The sequence below is a fragment of the Miscanthus floridulus genome, chromosome 5 (genome assembly GCF_019320115.1).
Source record: "Miscanthus floridulus cultivar M001 chromosome 5, ASM1932011v1, whole genome shotgun sequence".
Lineage (NCBI taxonomy): Eukaryota > Viridiplantae > Streptophyta > Magnoliopsida > Poales > Poaceae > Miscanthus > Miscanthus floridulus.
The window spans coordinates 15,861,702-15,881,239 of record NC_089584.1 but is presented as its reverse complement, the minus strand read 5'-3'; the positions used below and the strand labels follow the sequence as shown (position 1 = coordinate 15,881,239).

The 19,538-nt window shown below is 43.0% G+C and overlaps 1 pseudogene; it reads left to right on the top strand.

Moving 5' to 3' along the window:
• The first annotated feature begins 7,909 nt into the window (after positions 1-7,909).
• Positions 7,910-13,108, top strand: LOC136454312 (receptor-like protein 7; annotated as a pseudogene).
• The last annotated feature ends 6,430 nt before the right edge of the window (positions 13,109-19,538 follow it).

The following is a 19,538-nucleotide window of genomic DNA, read 5'->3' as shown; positions in this document are numbered from 1 at the left end:
CTGCAGTAGATCGATTTTATACTCTGATCCTAGATGTTCCACACTCAGTCCTAGAGCCTCTACGCCCCAGAACCTCCACGATCAAACCCGGAGGTTCCGCATTCTAACTGGTTTCATGAAGTTGATTAAATTTCAGAAAAAGTCATATTCACCCCCCCTTTAGGCCACTTGCTAGATCCTTTCAATTGGTATGAGGGCAGGTTTTCTTGTGGTAGCACTTAACCATGTGAGGAAATGGCAGGTCCTAGAGAAAGGGTACTAGAGGAAGATGGAGAGGACCACTTTGAGGATGTTCCTAGTGAAGAGGAACCCAAAGCTCCTAAGGATGATCCCACAACAGCGCTTGAGTGACTTCCAAAGCTCACGCTTAGTGCTAAGGGATCCTTCAAGGGAGACAAGCAAAGGGACACGAACAAGAACAAGGAGAAAAAGAAACACAAAGCAAGAGGAAAGGTGCAATCAAGCCCACAACCAAGCAACGAGTCGGAGAATGGAGATGATGATGATGAGTACTATGCTCAAAGGCTACCAAAGAGGACACTCAAGTCCAACACCAAGAGATCATATTCAAGTGTATCCTTTAATTATGATTCCATAAATTTTCCTACTAACACTCACATCAACATACCCGTGGGCAAGTTACCCCAATTTGATGGGACTAACTTTGCCAAGTGGAAGCATATGATGAAGGCTTATATTATTGGACTCCATCCAAAGATGTGGAATATTGTGTGTGTAGGTTTTGAAGATCCTGTTGATCCCAAAAATCCCACACCAAGAGAGATTCACATGATACATCGCAATGCTCAAGATGCTAGTGCTCTTCTAAGTGCATTAAGCCTAGAAGAGTACAACAAAGTGATTGGTTTGGAGATTGCTAAGGAGATTTGGGACACCCTTCACCTTGCACATGAAGGGGTTAGTAAGGTAAAGAAGTCCAAGATTGATCTATTGATGGCTCAACTCAATAGGTTTGTCATCAAGGATGAAGAAGGCCCTCAAGAGATGTTTGATAGATTGATGGTGATAGTTGGCAAGATTAGAGGCTTGGGTGGGGTTGACTTGGATGATCATCATGTTGTAAAAGTGATGTTGGAAGCATTTGCACCAAGAAACCCAACTCTTGTAACATTGATTAGAGAGAAGAAGAGGTTTGAAGAGTTCACCCCTAGTGATGTCCTTGGAAGAATACTCACTCATGAGCTCATGGAGATGGAGATACAACAAAGGAAGAAGTTTGGAGAACTAGAAGCAAAGATGGAGAACTTGAAAGTCAAGGAGGTAGCTCTCAAGGCAAACAAATCAAACAAGGCCTTCACCTCAAGCAAGCTGCCAAGATCAAGATCAAGCAAGGTTGAGATGGTTGATTCATCAAGTGACTCAAGTGATGATGAAGTGTCTTCCGGTGAGATTGGTGATGTTGCTTTGTTCATGAAGAAGTACAAGAAGGGGTTGAAAAGAGAAGGGTACAAATTTATGAAGAGGGGATTTCCCAACAAGCAAAAGAGGAAATGCTATAATTGTGGAAGCACATAGCATTTCATTGCTGATTGTCCTTATGAGAACAAAGAGGACAAAAAAGACAAGAAGAAGAAGCACTACAAGAAAGATGACAAGACCCAACATAAGAAGAAGAACTATTTAGGTCAAGCTCATATTGGTCATGAATGGGATTCAAATGATGATAGCTCAAGTGAAGAAGAAACAAAGAAAGTTGCAACAATTGCTATCAAGAATCATTCTTCTTCACCAAACTCTTCACCAACTTGACCAATGATGAGGAGAGGTCTACACTCTTTTGTCTCATGGGCAAAGGAGAAAAGGTAAAACCTAAATCCAAGCCTAAACCCTCTCCTCCATCTAGTGATGAATCCAACATAGACTCTAGTGATGAATCTAGTGATGATGAAGTAAACAACTTGGTAAGTAAAATAGATAAAAAATCTAAGAACTTCATAGCCAAGGTGGTATATGAATTAGAGAGAACTCCAGCTACTCTTGCCAAACAAGATAAACTCTATGTTACTTGCAAGAAAGCTCTTGCATCAGAAAGAAGTGAGGTTGAAACTTTACGTTTGGAAGTTGACCAAGCGGAAAGTGTCATAGCTACCCTAAAGGATGATTTAAATACTCTTCAAGAAAAGAACAATGTCCTCAAGACAAGAAATGAGGAGCTTGAAGAGCAATTTAGCATCCTTTGGGATAAAACCTCACATCCTACAAAGGCAAGTGAGATCTCTAATGCATCTACTAGCAAGGGTTGTGATAGATGCTACAATGTTGATTTAGAAGCTTGTGCTACTAACCTTGCTAATATGAAAGCTATGAAGAAGGAAATTGCAAGACTCAACAATATCATAGCTAGTGGGTGGATGGATGATGCAAGCAAGAAGCCCAAGTTCATTCAAGGAAGACATCCTTTCATCAAAGATGATCTCGGCAACAAGAAGGGTGGCAAGACCAGTGAAAGGAAGATGGTGAATGGAGTGTCTTGCATCAGGTTCGAGAAGGAGACCATTGGTGAGGTGTAGCCTATTCAGAACATGGAGGCTCCACGTAGAAACACAGAGGTTCTACGCCCTAGAGGCTCTGCACTAAAGCGTGGAGGTTCCAGGGTCTGTAAGCACAGTAGCACCAACAAGAACAAGACACAACCTCAAACAAGGCAGCAAGCTCCTAAGGCTTGTAACACTCGTTTATAGGTTAAGGAGAATCCAATTGTGCCCAAGAGGAACAAGTATGCTCACAAGCCCAAGACCCATGTATCCCAAGAGAGCATGTCCTCTAGCTATGTGTTGAGACGCAACAACCTTGGTAAAGTTGTTGCCACTTATGTTGGAAATGAGCCCAACATATATGTGAAAAGATTTCTATGGGTTCCTAAGATTCTAGTGGCTAACACTCAAGGCCCCAATGCAAATTGGGGACCTAAAAGAAGGAACTAAACTTGTTTTCTAGGCATACTCCTCCGGTGGATCAAGTTGGGTGCTTGATAGTGGATGTACAAATCATATGACTAGAGAGAAGAGTATGTTCTCATCTTATGCCCAAATGGAAGGTCCAAGTGAAAACATAGTATTTGGGGATAATTCAAAAGGAGAAGTGCTTGGTGTCAAATCTCTATAACTCAAGATCATTTAATTTCTAATGTTTTACATGTTGATTCGTTAAGTTACAATTTATTGTCCGTATCACAATTACGTGAGATGGGCTATGATTGTCACTTTACCGATAAGGGTGTGACCACCATTAGAAGGGAGGATTCCTCTATTGCTTTTATGGGTCGCTTGAAGGGCAAGCTTTACCTAGTTAACTTCAACAAAAGTAAAGCAACACTTGATACTTATTTAGTGGCAAAATCTAGCATGGGTTGGTTATGGCATCGCCGACTAGCTCATGTTGGGAGGTGGAACTTGGCCAAACTTCTAAAGGAGGAACACATCCTTGGACTAATGAATGTTAAATTTAAGAAAGATAGGATATGTAAAGCATGCCAAGCCAGAAAGCAAGTAGGCATACCACACCCACCAAAGAGCATCGTCACTACCTCAAGCCCATTGGAGCTCATCCACATGGATCTCTTTGGACCGGTTGCCTATGTTAGCATTGGGGGTAACAAATATGGTCTTGTTATTGTTGATGATTATTCTCGCTTCATGTGGGTGTTCTTTATGTATGATAAGAGTGAAGTGCAAGGGAAGGTGAAGACCTTCATTAGAAGAGCACAAAGGGAGTTTGGGCTACTTATCAAGAAGGTGTGAAGTGACAATGGCACCGAATTCCATAACACCAACATTGAAGAGTTTCTTGATGAGGAGGGCATCAAGCATGAATTCTTGGCTCCATATACCCCTCAACAAAATGGGGTGATTGAGAGGAAGAATCACACTCTTATTAACATGGCAAGAACAATGCTTGATGAGTACAAGACTTTGAACAACTATTGGGCTGAAGCAATCAATACCGCTTGTCATGCTATCAACCGCCTCTATCTTCACAAGTACTACAGGAAGACTTCATATGAGCTCCTAACCGGTAACAAACCCAAGGTGTCATACTTTAGAGTATTTGGGTGCAAATATTTCATTCTTAACAAGAAGCCCTAAAACTCTAAATTTGCACCTAAGATTGATGAAGGCTTTCTTCTTGGTTATGGTCCAAACAAGCACGCCTATCGGGTTTTCAATCTTTCTATCGGACGAACTGAAATCACGGTAGATGTGACATTTGATGAATCTAATGGCTCTCAAGTGGAGCAAGTTGATCTAGATGTTGTAGGAAAAGAAGAGCCACCTTGTGAAGCAATCAAGCATATGGCCACAGGTGATGTGAGACCAGTTGAAGCAACTAAAGAAGAAGACCCTCCACTCCAAGTTTCAACACCACTCCAAGGGCCAACTATTGTCCTAGGTCATGTGAACATGCAGGACACAGAGGCTCCATGCCTGAACATGGAGGCTCCAGGGCCTAGAGGTTCCATGTCTGAGCACGGAGGCTTCGAGGTCTAGGACAACAATCAGCAAGAGGATGAACATATTCAAGATAATGAGCCTCAAACTGTTGTTGATGATGACAACCAACCCCTACATCAACCTTTAGATAGGCCACCTCATCCAAGAGTGCATCAAAGTATACAATGGGACCATCCCGTTGATAACATCCTTGGGAGCATAAGAAGGGGGTAACAACTCGATCTCGTCTAGCAAATTTTTGCCAATTTTACTCGTTTGTTTCCTCCTTGGAACCACTTAAGGTAGATGAAGCTCTTAAGGATCCAAATTGGGTGATGGCTATGCAAGAAGAGTTGAACAACTTTGAGAGAAATCAAGTATGGGAATTGGTGGAAAGACCCCAGACTAATGTGATTGGCACCAAGTGGGTCTTCCAAAACAAGGAAGATGAACATGGTGTAGTGACAAGGAACAAGGCAAGATTGGTTGCTCAAGGGTTCACTCAAGTTGAAGGGCTAGACTTTGAAGAGACCTTTGCACCAGTGGCAAGACTTGAAGCAATTTGAATGCTTCTAGCCTTTGTTGTCCATCATGATTTCAAGCTATAGGAAATAGATGTGAAGAGTGTCTTTCTCAATGGTCCACTCTCTAAGCTAGTCTATGTGGAGCAACCATCGGGATTTGAAGATCCTAAGCATCCTCGCCATGTCTACAAACTCCATAAGGCGCTCTATGGGCTTAAGCAAGCACCAAGAGCATGGTTGAATGCCTTAAGGATTTCTTGCTCAAGCAAGGCTTTGAAATAGGCAAAGCCAACACTACTCTCTTCACAAGAAAGATTAAGAATGATATATTTATGTGCCAAATATGTGTCGATGGCATAATATTTGGTAGTACTAATCAAGCTCTTTGTGAAGAATTTAGTAGGATTATGACAAAGAGGTTTGAGATGTCCATGATGGGTGAATTGACATTCTTCCTTAGGTTTCAAATCAAGCAATTGAAGGAAGGAACATTCATATGTCAAACGAAGTACACAAGAGACATACTCAAGAAGTTTGACATGGAAAATGCCAAATCCATCAAGACACCTATGCCAACAAATGGGCACTTAGACTTGGATAAAGATGGGAAAGCCGTTGACCAAAAGGTATATCATTCCATGATCGGCTCCCTACTTTACTTATGTGCATCTAGGCCGAATATTATGCTTAGCATGTGCATGTGTGCTAGATTTTAAGCTAACCCGAAAGAGTGCCATCTTATGGCCGTTAAGAGAATCTTGAGATATTTAGTCCATACTCCTAACTTTGGCTTGTGGTATCCTAAGGGCTCTAATTTCAATCTACTTGGGTATTTGGATTCCGATTATGCCGATTGCAAAGTAGAAAGAAAAAGTACAGTAGGGACATGTCAATTCCTTGGATGGTCTCTAGTGTCTTGGAGTTCTAAGAAGCAAAATTCTATAGCCCTTTCTACTGCTGAAGCCAAGTATATGGCGGCCGGTGCATGATGTGCCCAACTACTTTGGATGAAGCAAACCCTCAACGATTATGGATGTCACTTTACCAAAATCCCACTTTTGTGTGACAATGAAAGTGCTATAAAGCTTGCAAACAATCCTATAAGCCACTCAAGAACTAAGCACATAGACATCCATCATCATTTCTTGAGAGACCACAAAACCAAAGGAGATATCGCAATTCACCATGTGAGCACTGAAAAACAACTAGCCGATATATTCACAAAGCCTCTCAATGAGTCTAGATTCTATGCTTTGAGGAGTGAACTAAATATACTTGACTCTCGTAACGTGGATTGAAATCCTGCACGCCTCTGATTGCTATTCCTTATTTCAATTAGATAGGCTTGCAAAAATATTTATAAGTGTTTTAAAATGTTGGTTCTTATGTCCAATTTTGTCTCAAGTAGCTATTGTTATGAATTGTTGATCTGCTGGCTAGCTACAAGAGACAAGAAGTCCATGACCATAATCAAAACACTTAGGATTGCCTTGAAATACACACCTAGTTTTTGCTCGGTGTTAGTTCATGGAGGCTCTGTGTTTTCGCGCGGAGTTTCTGTGGCCCGGAGGCTTCGTGGTTTAGCGCGGAGGCTTCGTGCCCTGACAGACGGTTAGGGTTTGGGTAAAAATAAAAATGTTCTCATCTTTCCCATTTTACCCTTCCCAGTAACTTAGAGTTACTAGGTTTTCACTTGACCGCGCCGCACCCGCTCTTCCTATCTCGCGTGCGCGCTCACTCTCTCTCCATCGCCCTCACCATCACCGTCGCGCCGCCATCGTTCCCACTATTGCCACCCCATCACCCCACTTTCCCCTATTGCGTGGGCACTCATGGTGGTGGTGCTGGAGGCCTAGGGCTCAGGAGGAGCCCAAAGAGGAGGAGAAGCTTTCCCTCGCCGTCTTCATCGCCGTTTGAGGGATTTGCCATCGCCGGCCAAGCTTCTTGGCTTCTCGGTTGCATCCATGGTAGAGGAGCATCCCTTGAGGCCGTCTGTGACCGATTGCTGCTCTTTCCTTCTCTAATTTCTCACATCCAAGGTGAAACCCTATTTCCATCGTGGATTCTATTTGGGTTATCATTTCCATCGATTTCTTGCATAGATGAGTTCTTTTTTGCTTCCTAGTGCTGGATTTGATAGTGCATTGGAGTTAAAGGTTGAATCAAACCATAGGGTGAAATCTTCCAGAGCGTGGAGGCTCCATGACTCTAGCACAGAGGCTCCACGGTCTAGAGGGATTGAAAGTCTCGGTTTGATTCAAAACTCAACTAAAATCTTCTCTAATGTTGTTGTTATGTTTTGGCACTAGTTTCTCATCCTTTCTACGCTTTTCTTTAGAATGGGAAGTTACTAGTTAAGTGTGAGCTTTTGTGGCATGGTACTAAATGAACAAATAGAGGAAAAAAACAAATAGTTGTAGATACAATACTCCTTCCAGTCCAGTTTATACGGCGTGCACACATATTAAAATTCAAATTTTATAATCTTAGACAGTATTTTGGACAACTAACTAATGCAATACAAACTTGATATGATTAGATTTGTATAAAAATACATCATCTGATCAATAATCATAAGTTTATAATAATAAAAAACATAATACAACACAAATGAATGGTCAAAGTATAAAATAGGTGACTATGCCATAACAATCTATGGCTTATAAATAGAACCGAGGGAGTATTAACATTTAATGCTCATATAATATGTCTTCTACTATTCTAACCCAGGAGCATAGGTTAATGAACTAGTGCTATTGATTAGAGTTTAGGAGAAACCTCTTGGAAATTACTAACAGATGGTTGGCGCGAAATCTAGAACAGTCGCATATACCCTCAAGTACTCGCGCAATTAGAGCCCTTTTCTACTTTGAAAAATCCCTCTAACTAGTTAGTAGTCAGCACGAGGGCTCAACCATAGTTAGACTCCCAGTCATGCAGGCTGGGGTTCGTCAATCTGCTCTCTCAAAAGTTGCTACATCTGGCATCTTCAATAACAGTACTCTAAATCCACAGGTAACAAATTTTGCTCTCTCGAAATATGTTTGCTTTTATTTGTTCATTGTTTTATTGAAGCTTTCCTCAGATGATGATCTACTGGCTTATGTTTCTAATTCTGAGTTCATGCAGAAGTTTATCAATATGCAAGCTATATTACGCAGTCTGTATCAGGGTTTACAATACCGGTAAGAAAAAAATTTCGGTCCCCAGCGATAAATACGAAATTTCAGAAATATCGGTTCAAATTTAAATAAATTTAAATTGAGTTTTAAACAAATTTGGCATCATTTCACTAGAAAAACTCTATAATCCATCATCCATCATAAATTTATATAACATCGACGAAATAACATAATATATCACAGAAGTAGAGCCGCGGTAATACAGTGTGCTGACGGTGGGCGAGCTACATATACTAGTGTCGTCTAATGTGTGAGTGAGAAAATTAAATAAATTTGAAGAAATTTAGGGCTTTGATAAGACTAGATGATATGGAGGGTCATTTTAGTGTGGTTTGGTGTAATTTTAGAGTGAAAGATGAATTTAACTGAAAAAATTTGACCGATACAAAAAAAAATTCGGACCTCAACGAAAAAGGCGATATTTCAGAAATTTCGGCGATATTTCGTCGAAATTGTAAACCCTGGTCTGTATGACGATGATCTAAGTGTTGTCCAAGCTGCTCTATCCATAGAAGGACTAGCTGTTGTTGCCAATCCTGATAGCCTGTTAAAAGCATATGATGGCGTGCTCACCAAATGCATCAAAATCATTAACAAAGGTGAGTATTCTTCAATGTCTGCTTGTTTTTTGGCCCAATTGAATGAGTTTTTTTTTTTTTAATTTCTAGGGAGGAGGTCTGCAGAATTATTTATATGGCCTTCTACCTTTTTCTATCCATTTACATGAGATCTATAGCTAGTGTATAGTGCACTTTAAATATAAAGCACTGGTAAAAACTAATTTATTCATGAAGGTTCTTAAATAATAGAGATCAGCATTGACAGAAAGTGCATCCATTGATGTCTTCTCGCCTTTACCACCAAACTAACTTTTTTTGTACTAGGACAAATAAAGTGAGATTGTTACTGCTGAATGCTGATGGATCGTTTTTAAATTCCTCCTGGTTTCGCAGTCACCATTTATTTTGGGCATATCAGCTTTGCCATGCATGACCCATATATGCGAACGGCCCGTGATGCAGTATCAACCGCGATTGACTTGCTCCCACTCCCACTCCCCCGAGGCCACGTCGAGGTATCTTGGTCTCGGTCTTGCTCACGCACTCACGCTATCGTCGGTCGTCGCAGCAGCAGCCTGCAGGGTATGCTGTACGTCTCAGACTCTGCTGCATGTCTGTCTTTATATACGATACGAATACGACTATATATACGAGGATATATATATATAGTGTGGTGTGGTGGAACGTGGGGAACATGTCCAATTTCAACGTAAAAAGAACTACAAAAGCTCTCAATTCCAGCATGTCGTCCACCACCGCAAACCACCATCGCCACAGCTGCTACTAGTGTTTGTGTTTCTCGTTCACGTATTCCTTGGAAGAGTTTTTTTTAGAATAATATTTTTAAAAAATTGCAGATATAGTACCCTGTCGGTCGTTGATGGGACATTATCGGCCTCTCGATGACCGACAGGTCCCATTCCACGTATTCTCCGGAACGGATAGCCGGCGCCCGCGAGGGCCGATATGACCCACTTTGCCGTACGAAGCAGCTTCCTTGGGGACCTTGTCGGCAGCTGGACAGCCGATGGGGACCCTGCGGCCATCCAAATGACGATAGGACCCGCTACCACTACCCCCAGTTCTTTGCCGGCCGGACCAGGCGTCGGCGTTGCTCCGGCTGAAGAGTTCCTTCTCCACCGACGGCTGGGGTCCCTTTGATAGGGGGGACGTGTGCACCGCCCTTGCATCGTGGCGGGCGGGCACGGACTGCTGTGGCTGGGAGGGTGTTTGCTGCGGCGGCCATGCCGACTGCCGCGTGACCACCCTCACCTGGGTCATTGCGGGTTACAGAGTCGCCTCCTGCACCCCGCGCTTTTCGACCTAACATCCCTGAGGCATGGCATCTGGACCTTTCCTGGAACAGCTTCAACGAGTCACAAATCCCTGCCGTTGGGTTTGAACGACTCGTCGAGCTCGTTCATCTCAACCTCTCCAACTGTGGATTTGCAGGCCAGATACCAGATGGGATACGACAGCTCACCAAATTGGTCTTCTTTGACCTCTCAACCAAGATCGACCTTATTGATGAATACAGTGAATATTATACAGTTGAGGGATGGTGGGACGAGCTCCTTGCTGTAGAGCCAAACATCTCATCATTCATTGCTAATCTTTACCTAGGCAGAGTCGATTTGTCCGACAATGGGGCAAGCTGGTGTAGTGCCTTTTCTAATTCCACCACCTCTCAATTCCAGGTTCTTAGCTTACCATATACCGGCCTCAAAAGTCCCATCTGTGGATCAGTGTCCACTATAACATCACTCACTGAGGTCAACCTACAGTATAATGAGTTATATGGGCGAATTCCGGAGTCCTTTGCTGATTTACCTTCGCTTAGTGTTCTTAGACTTACCTATAACTTTCTTGATGGATGGCTCCCCTCAAGGATCTTCCAAAACAAAAAATTAACAGCTATTGATGTCAGGTATAATTTCAAGTTATCCGGGTCATTGCCAAATTTCTCATCAGACAGTATTATCGTGGATCTGCTTGTCACTGGAACTAACTTCTCTGGTCCTGTTCCGAGTTCCATAAGCAATCTCAGATCCTTGAACAACTTGGGTATTGCATCAACTTATTTTTCCCAGGAGCTTCCATCGTCAATCGATGAGCTAAGATCATTAAGCTCGTTACAGGTATCTGAGACTGGTATGGTAGGGGCAATACCATCTTGGATTGCAAACTTAACTGCTTTAATAGAGCTCCAATTCTCGGACTGCAGCTTATCTGGAGAAGTACCTTCTTCCATAGGTAATCTCAAGAACCTATATAGTTTACAATTATACAATTCCGATTTTTCTGGCACACTACCTCCACAAATGTTTAACCTAACTCAGCTGGAACTCCTGTATCTTGATTCAAACAACTTCCATGGTATAGTGGAACTCAGCTCATTCTTGAAAATACCCCAACTGTTTGGTTTGAGCCTGTCAAACAACAAATTACTGCAGTAGTAGACGACGATGGCAATTCTTCAGTCACCAATCGATTGCATGTTTTGCGCCTAGCAGCATGTAACATATCCAAGCTCCCTAGTGTCTTGAGGCATTTGCATTCTGTTCAATATCTTGATCTTTCAAACAATCAAATCCATGGCACAATACCTCACTGGGCATGGGAAACTTGGAAAAGCTTGGTAGTTCTGGACTTATCGCACAACAAATTCAACAGCACAGGATATGACTCTATTAGTCCAATTGATATAGGCGTTATTGTCCTTAGTTTTAACCTATTTCAAGGACCCATACCTATACCAGGACCCTCTACTTAGGTGCTTGATTGCTCGAACAATGAGTTCTCATCCATCCCACTTAATTTCGGGTCTCACTTCGTATATTTCAACTATTTTGATACCTATGCAAACAACCTCTCTGGAAAAATCCCACCATCGATATGTGGAGCATGGACTATGGACGTTATTGATCTCTCCTACAACAATCTTAGTGGCTCCATTCCATCATGTTTAATGGAGGGTACTAGTGTGACTTTATTAAAGCTGAAAAGAAATCGCTTACATGGAGAATTACCAAATAATATGAATCAAAATTGTTCATTTGAGGCATTAGATCTTAGTTACAATCAGATCAAAGGAAAAATACCAAGATCCCTAGTTTCTTGCGGAGGCTTGGAAGTTTTTGACATTGGGAATAATCATATCAATGATATCTTTCCATGTTGGCTGAGTATGCTTCCTGAACTTCAAGTGCTTGTTTTGAAGGACAACAAGTTTGTAGGGGAGGTGGGGCCTTCTACTGCAGGAGAAAAGAACAATTGTGAGTTTATAAAACTCCGAATTCTTGACTTGGCTTCAAATAAATTCCCTGGCACTTTACAAGATGAGTGGTTTATGACCATGAAATCCATGGTAAGCATATCTGTCAATGAGAGTCTAGATAATCATGTGAGTCAACTTGGGCAAACATATCAGTTTACCGACGCAATCACATACAAAGGGAATGAAGAAGTCACAATTTCCACAACTTTGAGCACCCTTGTACGCATTGATGTTTCGGATAATGCATTTCATGGTGCAATCCAAAGTCAATTGGTGATCTTGGTCTTACTAAATGGTGTAAACATGTCACACAATGCCTTCACTGGCCCAATCCCACCTCAGTTTGGTGCTCTGAAGCAACTGGAGTCATTGGATCTCTCTTCAAATAATCTGTCGGGGGAGATTCCACAGGGATTGGCATCACTGAACTTCCTCTCAATGTTGAACCTGTCCTACAACGAGCTGGTGGGGAGAATACCCGATTCACCTCATTTCTTGACATTTACCAACCTCTCGTTCCTGGGCAACATCGGCCTGTGTGGGTTTCAGGTGTCCAAAGCATGCACCAACACAACACCATATGTGGAGGTACACCATTCAGAGAAGAAATCAGTAGACCTTGTATTGTTCCTTTTTACCGGACTGGGATTTGGCGTTGGATTCGCAATTGCAATTGTCCTGACATGTGGAATCCAAGTTAGGAGGAGATCCCAGAACCACATATTTCTGTGCTGCAAGAAAGTTCTCTTCATGTAGATGGCCTGCGAATGCAAATAGAAATGCCTCTGCATTAGTGAGTATATTGCTATGTATGCATCATCAATAATGTTGTACTGAATGTTTGAACCCTGTAAGTGTAAAAGGAGATCCCAGAACCACATATTTCTGCGCTGCAAGAAAGTTCTCTTCTTCATGTAGATGGCCTGCGAATGCAAATAGAAATGCCTCTGCATTAATGAGTATATTCTATGTTTGTATCATTAATAATGCTGTACTGAATGTTTGAACTTGTATGTAAGCGTAAAAGGCGAAGAGCGCAGGATGACTATAGCCTGTTCAATTCGCCATACACCATATATTCAGTTTGGCTTCATTTATTCAGAGTACGTATATGAGTTAACAACCCTTTATCAAATGCATGTCATGATTAGATTGTGCCCTCGCGCTGTCGGTGAACTTAGGCACCGGGCAAGCTCGGGGGCTCGGGCCGCAGGGGCGCTGGGCTCGGGGGGCGCCGGCCGTGGGCGCGTCGGGCCGCAGGGAAGCCGACCCTGGTAGTGACGAGCAGCAGCGGGAGCTGGGGGGGCAGGGTTACCCTTCTGTATGGCCGGCCATGGCCATGGTTGGAGGCTTGGAGCTCGAACTTGTGTAGTCGACAGCGATGAAAAAACGGATGAGGAAGACACGGGATGAGCGCAGGAGGTCGACCGGAGGTGTGGCGGCGGGCCGGGACGGGATGGGAGCTCGTAAAACGAAATCGATAGGATAATATCACAAGCGACAACGGTATCGATATTCCGGTAAATTAACGAATTTATTCGATCGAAAGTGCATCGATAACGATCGAAAATCATAAAAGCGATATCTAAAGTACAATAGATACATCATTGTGCACAGCGTGACATCACGGACTTAATACAATAATACTTAGGTCTCACAAGCAAACAAATAACACAAGTGTGGTCACATAAGCTCACAAACTCAAAAGTACCAGTATACTAGTGACTGAAATACCAAACCAAGATCTTAGTTCGACACTCCCAACAGTTGAACTTAACAAAAGATAGGACGTAGAATCTAGAATGGATGCTAGAAATATGATTTTTGATAGAACGGTAGTTCTTCACTGTAGGCTATAGTTGAACCTCCGGCATGTCATCATCATATCCAAGGACATAATCACCACCAATTTATGAGAATTCATCCTTCAAATTATAATAGAAATAACATGTCAGTATTTTAAATGAATTATATTGTACTGCAGTACATATAAATATAATTGTACCTCGATAAGTAGACTGTTCTTAATGGCTTCAAGAACCTCAAGATCACTAGGCAAAGAAGAAATATTCTTAGAACCTGCAAATTAGAAGGCGGCTACATGAGTAGAAAGATAATCAACACATTGTTAATACAAAGCAACAGATAAGTTTACACTTTACCTCTTTTAGCTGCAGTTATCCAATCCTTAGTGCAAACAAGTGCTTGTACCATGTCTGGATCAAGGCTGCTTCGATATGGGTCGACCACACGTCCACCGGCACTAAATGCAGATTCAGAAGCCACGGTTGACACTTGCATTGCCAACACATCACGTGCAATCATGGAGAGGACAGGATATTCATCCATCTGATTTTTCCACCATGCTAAAATATCAAAGGTATTATTGTTGGCTTTAGAAACTTTAAATTGTGGTTCTGCTAAGTACCTCTCCAATTCACTTATTCCTTCATCATTACCACCCACGTCACTTTCATAAAGGAATGAATCAAGCTCATCATCCACACTATCCATAAACTGATCTATAGCTGAAGTTGATGAAACAACTGTTGTACTCTTGGAAGAAGGTGCGGAAGAAACATACCAATGAAACATGTTCCTTAGAACACCATTGAATTTATCAAGTTCAGCTTGATAGGAATTTCTATATAATTTTCTCAGGTAAAATTCTATGATTCTTCTCTTGAACCTAGGATCAAGCACATTTGCAACAGCAAGAGCAACATTTGACTTCTTCCAATACTTGTCAAACTTGACACTCATAGCATTTGCCATTTGGCAAAGAGTAGCATCATTACTATTGCACCAATCAGTTAGATATAACTTAATCTCACAAAAACCTCTGAAAAACATGTTTGCTGTTGGATATTGAGTACCGGAAAATATCTCAGTGAGGTCAAAGAATTTTTTCAAGAAAGGAATCAGAACCCATGCCTTTTCCCATTCCTGACTTGAAGGAGCAATACACTCATACCTGCGGCGGTCGATGGAAGTGAGCCTCTCAAATGCAAGCTTATAATAAAGAGCATCCCTCAACATGAGATATGTAGAATTCCATCTCGTAGAAACATCAAGTGAGAGAGAAGGCTTTGTATCTAGTCCACATTCGGTAGCATATTTCAGGAACTCCTCCCACTGAACCGTAGATCCCTTAACAGCAACTACAAAGGATCTAATCTTTTCAGTTGCAGAGCCAATCACACGCATACCATCTTTAACAACCAAATTAAGGATGTGATTGGCACACCTCACATGAAAAAACAGCCCATCACATACTAAAGGACTATGCCTCTTCAGTTCTACAATGACATCCTTAACTGCTACTTCATTTGGCGCTGCATTATCCAAACTTAGAGAGAACATCTTCTTTTCCACATACCACTTCAAAAGAGAAGAACAAAGTGTATAAGACAACCTCTCACCAGTATGTCGCCCTTCAACATGGAAGAAATTGATGATCCTCTTCTGAATTTTCCAATCATCATCAACCCAATGAAGAGTAACACACATATAACCCTTGTTCTGGTTGGATGTCCATATATCCATAGTTGCACTAAAGCAACTTTGAACAGTTTTGAAGTATGCATACAACTTATCCTTTTCAGCCAAATAATATTCCATTATTTCCTTTCTAACCGTGACACGAGACTTTAGAGGATAATGTGGATGCATTGATTTGACCCACTCTTGAAAATATTCATGCTCAACCATATTAAAAGGGTACTCGTGAACTATCATATCCTCATAGAACTTTCTCAAGCTAGCTTCTTGATCATACTTGTAAGGTTGGACAACTGCGATGCTAGTATCTTTATCAGTTTTTGTTGAAAGCTGTTGTTGCCCTTTCTTAATGCTGTGATAATTAGCGAGATGGGTCCAAAAGCCAGTTGTTCCAAATCTGCTCTCAGCTCTGTGTTTGCTGGTCTTGTTTACACAACCTTTGACATTGCACTTAGCCCAAAGCTGATTTTCCTCCTTGCCATTCACCTTCACTGTTACTGTGTACTTGGTGAAGTATTGCCACACTTCAGACGTGCTTTTCTTTGCCCTTTTGCCGACAGGTTCATTTCCATCCTTGCCGTCGCTGCCTACATCCACGTCGATTGGTTCAACACCATCTGTTTTAGTGCCGCCAGTACCACCACTTGGCACTAGCATTCTCTCAGATGAAGGTGCTGCTGCAGGTGTTACAGAAGAAGCAGATATGCCAAGATTCTGGCTTGCGCTTTCACTTGCAGCTGGCCTTGCACGATTATGGTATCCTATCACAAATAATGAAGTGCATGCATTCTCATATATACACAGTGAAATAATGCATCGGTAATATATACAAATAAATCACAAAAAAATGTATATATACAAAAAAATGGAACTCTAAAATATATACAAATAAATCTATATTACAGCCTACGGTCCTACACTTACACAAAAAATAAATCAGTGAATGAGTGATACATGGCATAAGATGAGATGAGCTTTACCAGACGAAGTTGTGCCCGCGAGTTCGACAGGAAGTTGTGCCTCCATCACTCGCACTCGAGGGCCTCGGTGTGTTGGACTTGGATCCGTATCTCCAGCCGGTGCCATCTTCGCCTTAGATGTCGCCGTCGGTCGGTGGCCGCCTGATGAAGGAGAAGGACGAGGATGATCAGGTATCTAACAACGTGAGTACGTGATGGACTAGAAGCCCCCAGGAAGCTAGCACCGAGACCCAACAATGTGGAGGCACTAACACGAAGTCGCGGGGAGGTGCAGAGGACACCGTGGAATGGCGTCTGCCGTGCTGGAGTCGAAGACTAGCAGATTGGTGATGGAGGCGGCTAGGGCTAGGTTTACGTGCTGTGTTGGTGTCGATCGTGATTTGTGGTCGTGACTCGTCAGGGTGAAGACGTACGTGAGAATGTGAGATGGAGATGCGGCAGCGGCAGCTAGCAAGTGCCTCGTAAGGCCTAGGGTGCTCGGCGGGCTTGGCCAATGGGCCTGGCCTAGGATGCTACGCACTATGCCATCCTGGGCTCCTTCTGGTCTCTGAAATTCTGCATGATCGGTAATTACCGATGATATATTACCGAATGCATATGGTATTTCTCAAAAACGATCGAAAGAGTGCTAGATCGTTTTCGTTTTCATTATCGGATTTTTTTACCGTTCTCGTTTCCATTTCATCGGTTACCGTTGCCGTTTTCGTTTAAGGAGAAAAATCGGTGATTTCTTGAAAACGATTTCCGATAATCGAGAATTACCGTTTTTGTTTTCAGCCCTACTCATACGGGCGAGAGAGAAAGGAAGGGAGAGAAAAGGCAAACATGTCTTTTCCTTGTCCTGAGGGTCTGTTCGACGATTCACAGGGCTTTTGAATTCATAGTTCTACAAGTTTAGTTTTTTTATGAAAGTTCTACAAGTTTAGTTGATTAAAACTAAGGACTAAAGGAAAATGATAGAATAAATGTTTTGTCTCCTTCCCCCAAGCGCCCTCCAATGGACGACTTAGGGGGACATTGCCGGTGCTCAAGGCTCCCCATCCACGCCTCCCCTTCGGTCGCTGTCGTCGTCCTTCGGTGTGTGGCAGCGGTGGCCCCGCAAAGACGGAGCCGTCCATAGCTCCCCTTCCCTCCCCCACCACAACCCCTTACCCTCTTCTTCTCCAACGAGGTGGAGTAGTCGATCGGTCAGATCTAGGGCTCCCGGGACTGGATCTGACGCCTCCACCTCCCCACGCCCCTGTCTGGTGAAGAAGCCCTCATTGTGGGCTACACGCGGTGGATGGCCAGTTCTGGGCCAGAGACCGACGGCCAGTAGCAACGACTGCCTAGGCCGGAGGCGGTCGGCCAGTGGCCTAGCTAGGCCCGCACAGCAATGGCATGGCTGGAGCCAGCTGTGACCTGGCCGGCTAGAGCTGCCGGCGGCCTAGCTACGGCCGGCGATGACCCCTGGCCCTAGATCCGCTCTCATTTCTAGGGCTATCATTGCTGGTTTCGCGTAGTGCGGAGTCAGCGCGGTGGCACCGCCTATGCCTATGCCGTTGTGGCCATGTGTCATTGCTAGAGCCCTTGTGCATGTTCCGACGTCTTCGTCGGTGCGACCTTGGATACGTGGAGTTCTGGACGAGAGCTCAGCTCGATTTTGGCTGGACGGACGACGGTGATGCCTCAGGTACCACATACCTCCTTGGAGGCAACGTTGATGAACCACATGCTTCCAACTGACTACGTTGGATTCTAGGCATAAGCCCCGCCTTACAAGATGTAAGGCCAGCTTCGATGGCGACATGGTGGTAACCTTGGGCGTCATCCCCTTCCTGAAGGCATCGCTGAAGAATCTCTTATGGCTCGTCCCCCGTGTGGTTGCCGAAATCAGTGGCTCCTTCCATGTTGTCGGCCTCGTTGTGCCTATATGTACCTATGATCTACTCGCAATGGTTTCTCCTGTAGCAATGGACCTTGCCGTCGTCGTCTGGCTTTCATAGCGGATGCTTTGCCGCTATCGCTGTCTTCATGATGGATACTTGACGTCAATGGTTCTTCTAGCGGATACTTTGCCACTGTTGTCGGTGGCCTCCACTTTATCATATGCTTTGTTGACGAGTGTGTCATGGTCGTTCCCCTGCGGATGCTTTGTCGTAGTGGGCGTCGTCGCTTCTTTCCCGGTGGATGCTTGGCCATCGGTGGAATACTAGAATCCCTGGCGGATACTTGGCTGCCCTGTCTTCGCTGGTGGTTGCTTTGCCGCTGTTGCTGCATTGGGTGGATACTTTGCCACCATGGCATTGTCTTGTTTGTAGGCAACCATTGCATTGTTGTATCCTTTTTTGCAGGCTCAGTTCGTAGGTTCCGGGTGTTGTGGGCTGTTGCTCCTTCTTTTCCTCTTTACCTTATTCTTACTATAAGTTGTATTCCAAGTCACTCACCACTAGCTTAGTGGGTTGTAATCTGTGCTATGAGGGTTCTCTCATAGCTACGTCGTGTAATTCTCTTCGTCTTAATGAAAAACGAGCTATACTCCCCGGTTGCGAAAAACTAAGGTCTAAAACTTTAGACCACTTTAGCTTGCTTGTGTAGTCTAAAGTTTTACTAGAGGGTCTAAACTTTAGAAAGCAATTTAAACCTTCTAGTTGGGGCTTTAAAAACATAAAGTGGTCTAAATTTTAGTGACAAAATTATCTGTCTTGACAATTTTATATAAAAGTAGCATTTCAACATAATAATATTTCATCCATTTTAAATTATAAGACGTTTTGACTTTTCTGGATATATTGATTTTACTATATATTTAGACATAGTACATATCTAATTTGGAATAGATGCGAGGAGGATTTCTTGTCTTAAAGGGTGTATACACTAGAGTGTACATGCCTGGTAGGCATGAAATCACTGACAAAGAGTTGCCTAGTTCCGATGAAATTGCAAGCAAGATTTGGAATTTAATAGAAGCGGGAATAGCTATGCGGTGAACCACGAGAAGTTAGAGCATCTCCAAGAGTTCCCTAAATATTTCTCCTAAAAAGTCTAGGTTTACCAACTTCTAAAAAGGTTTTAGGAGAAAAA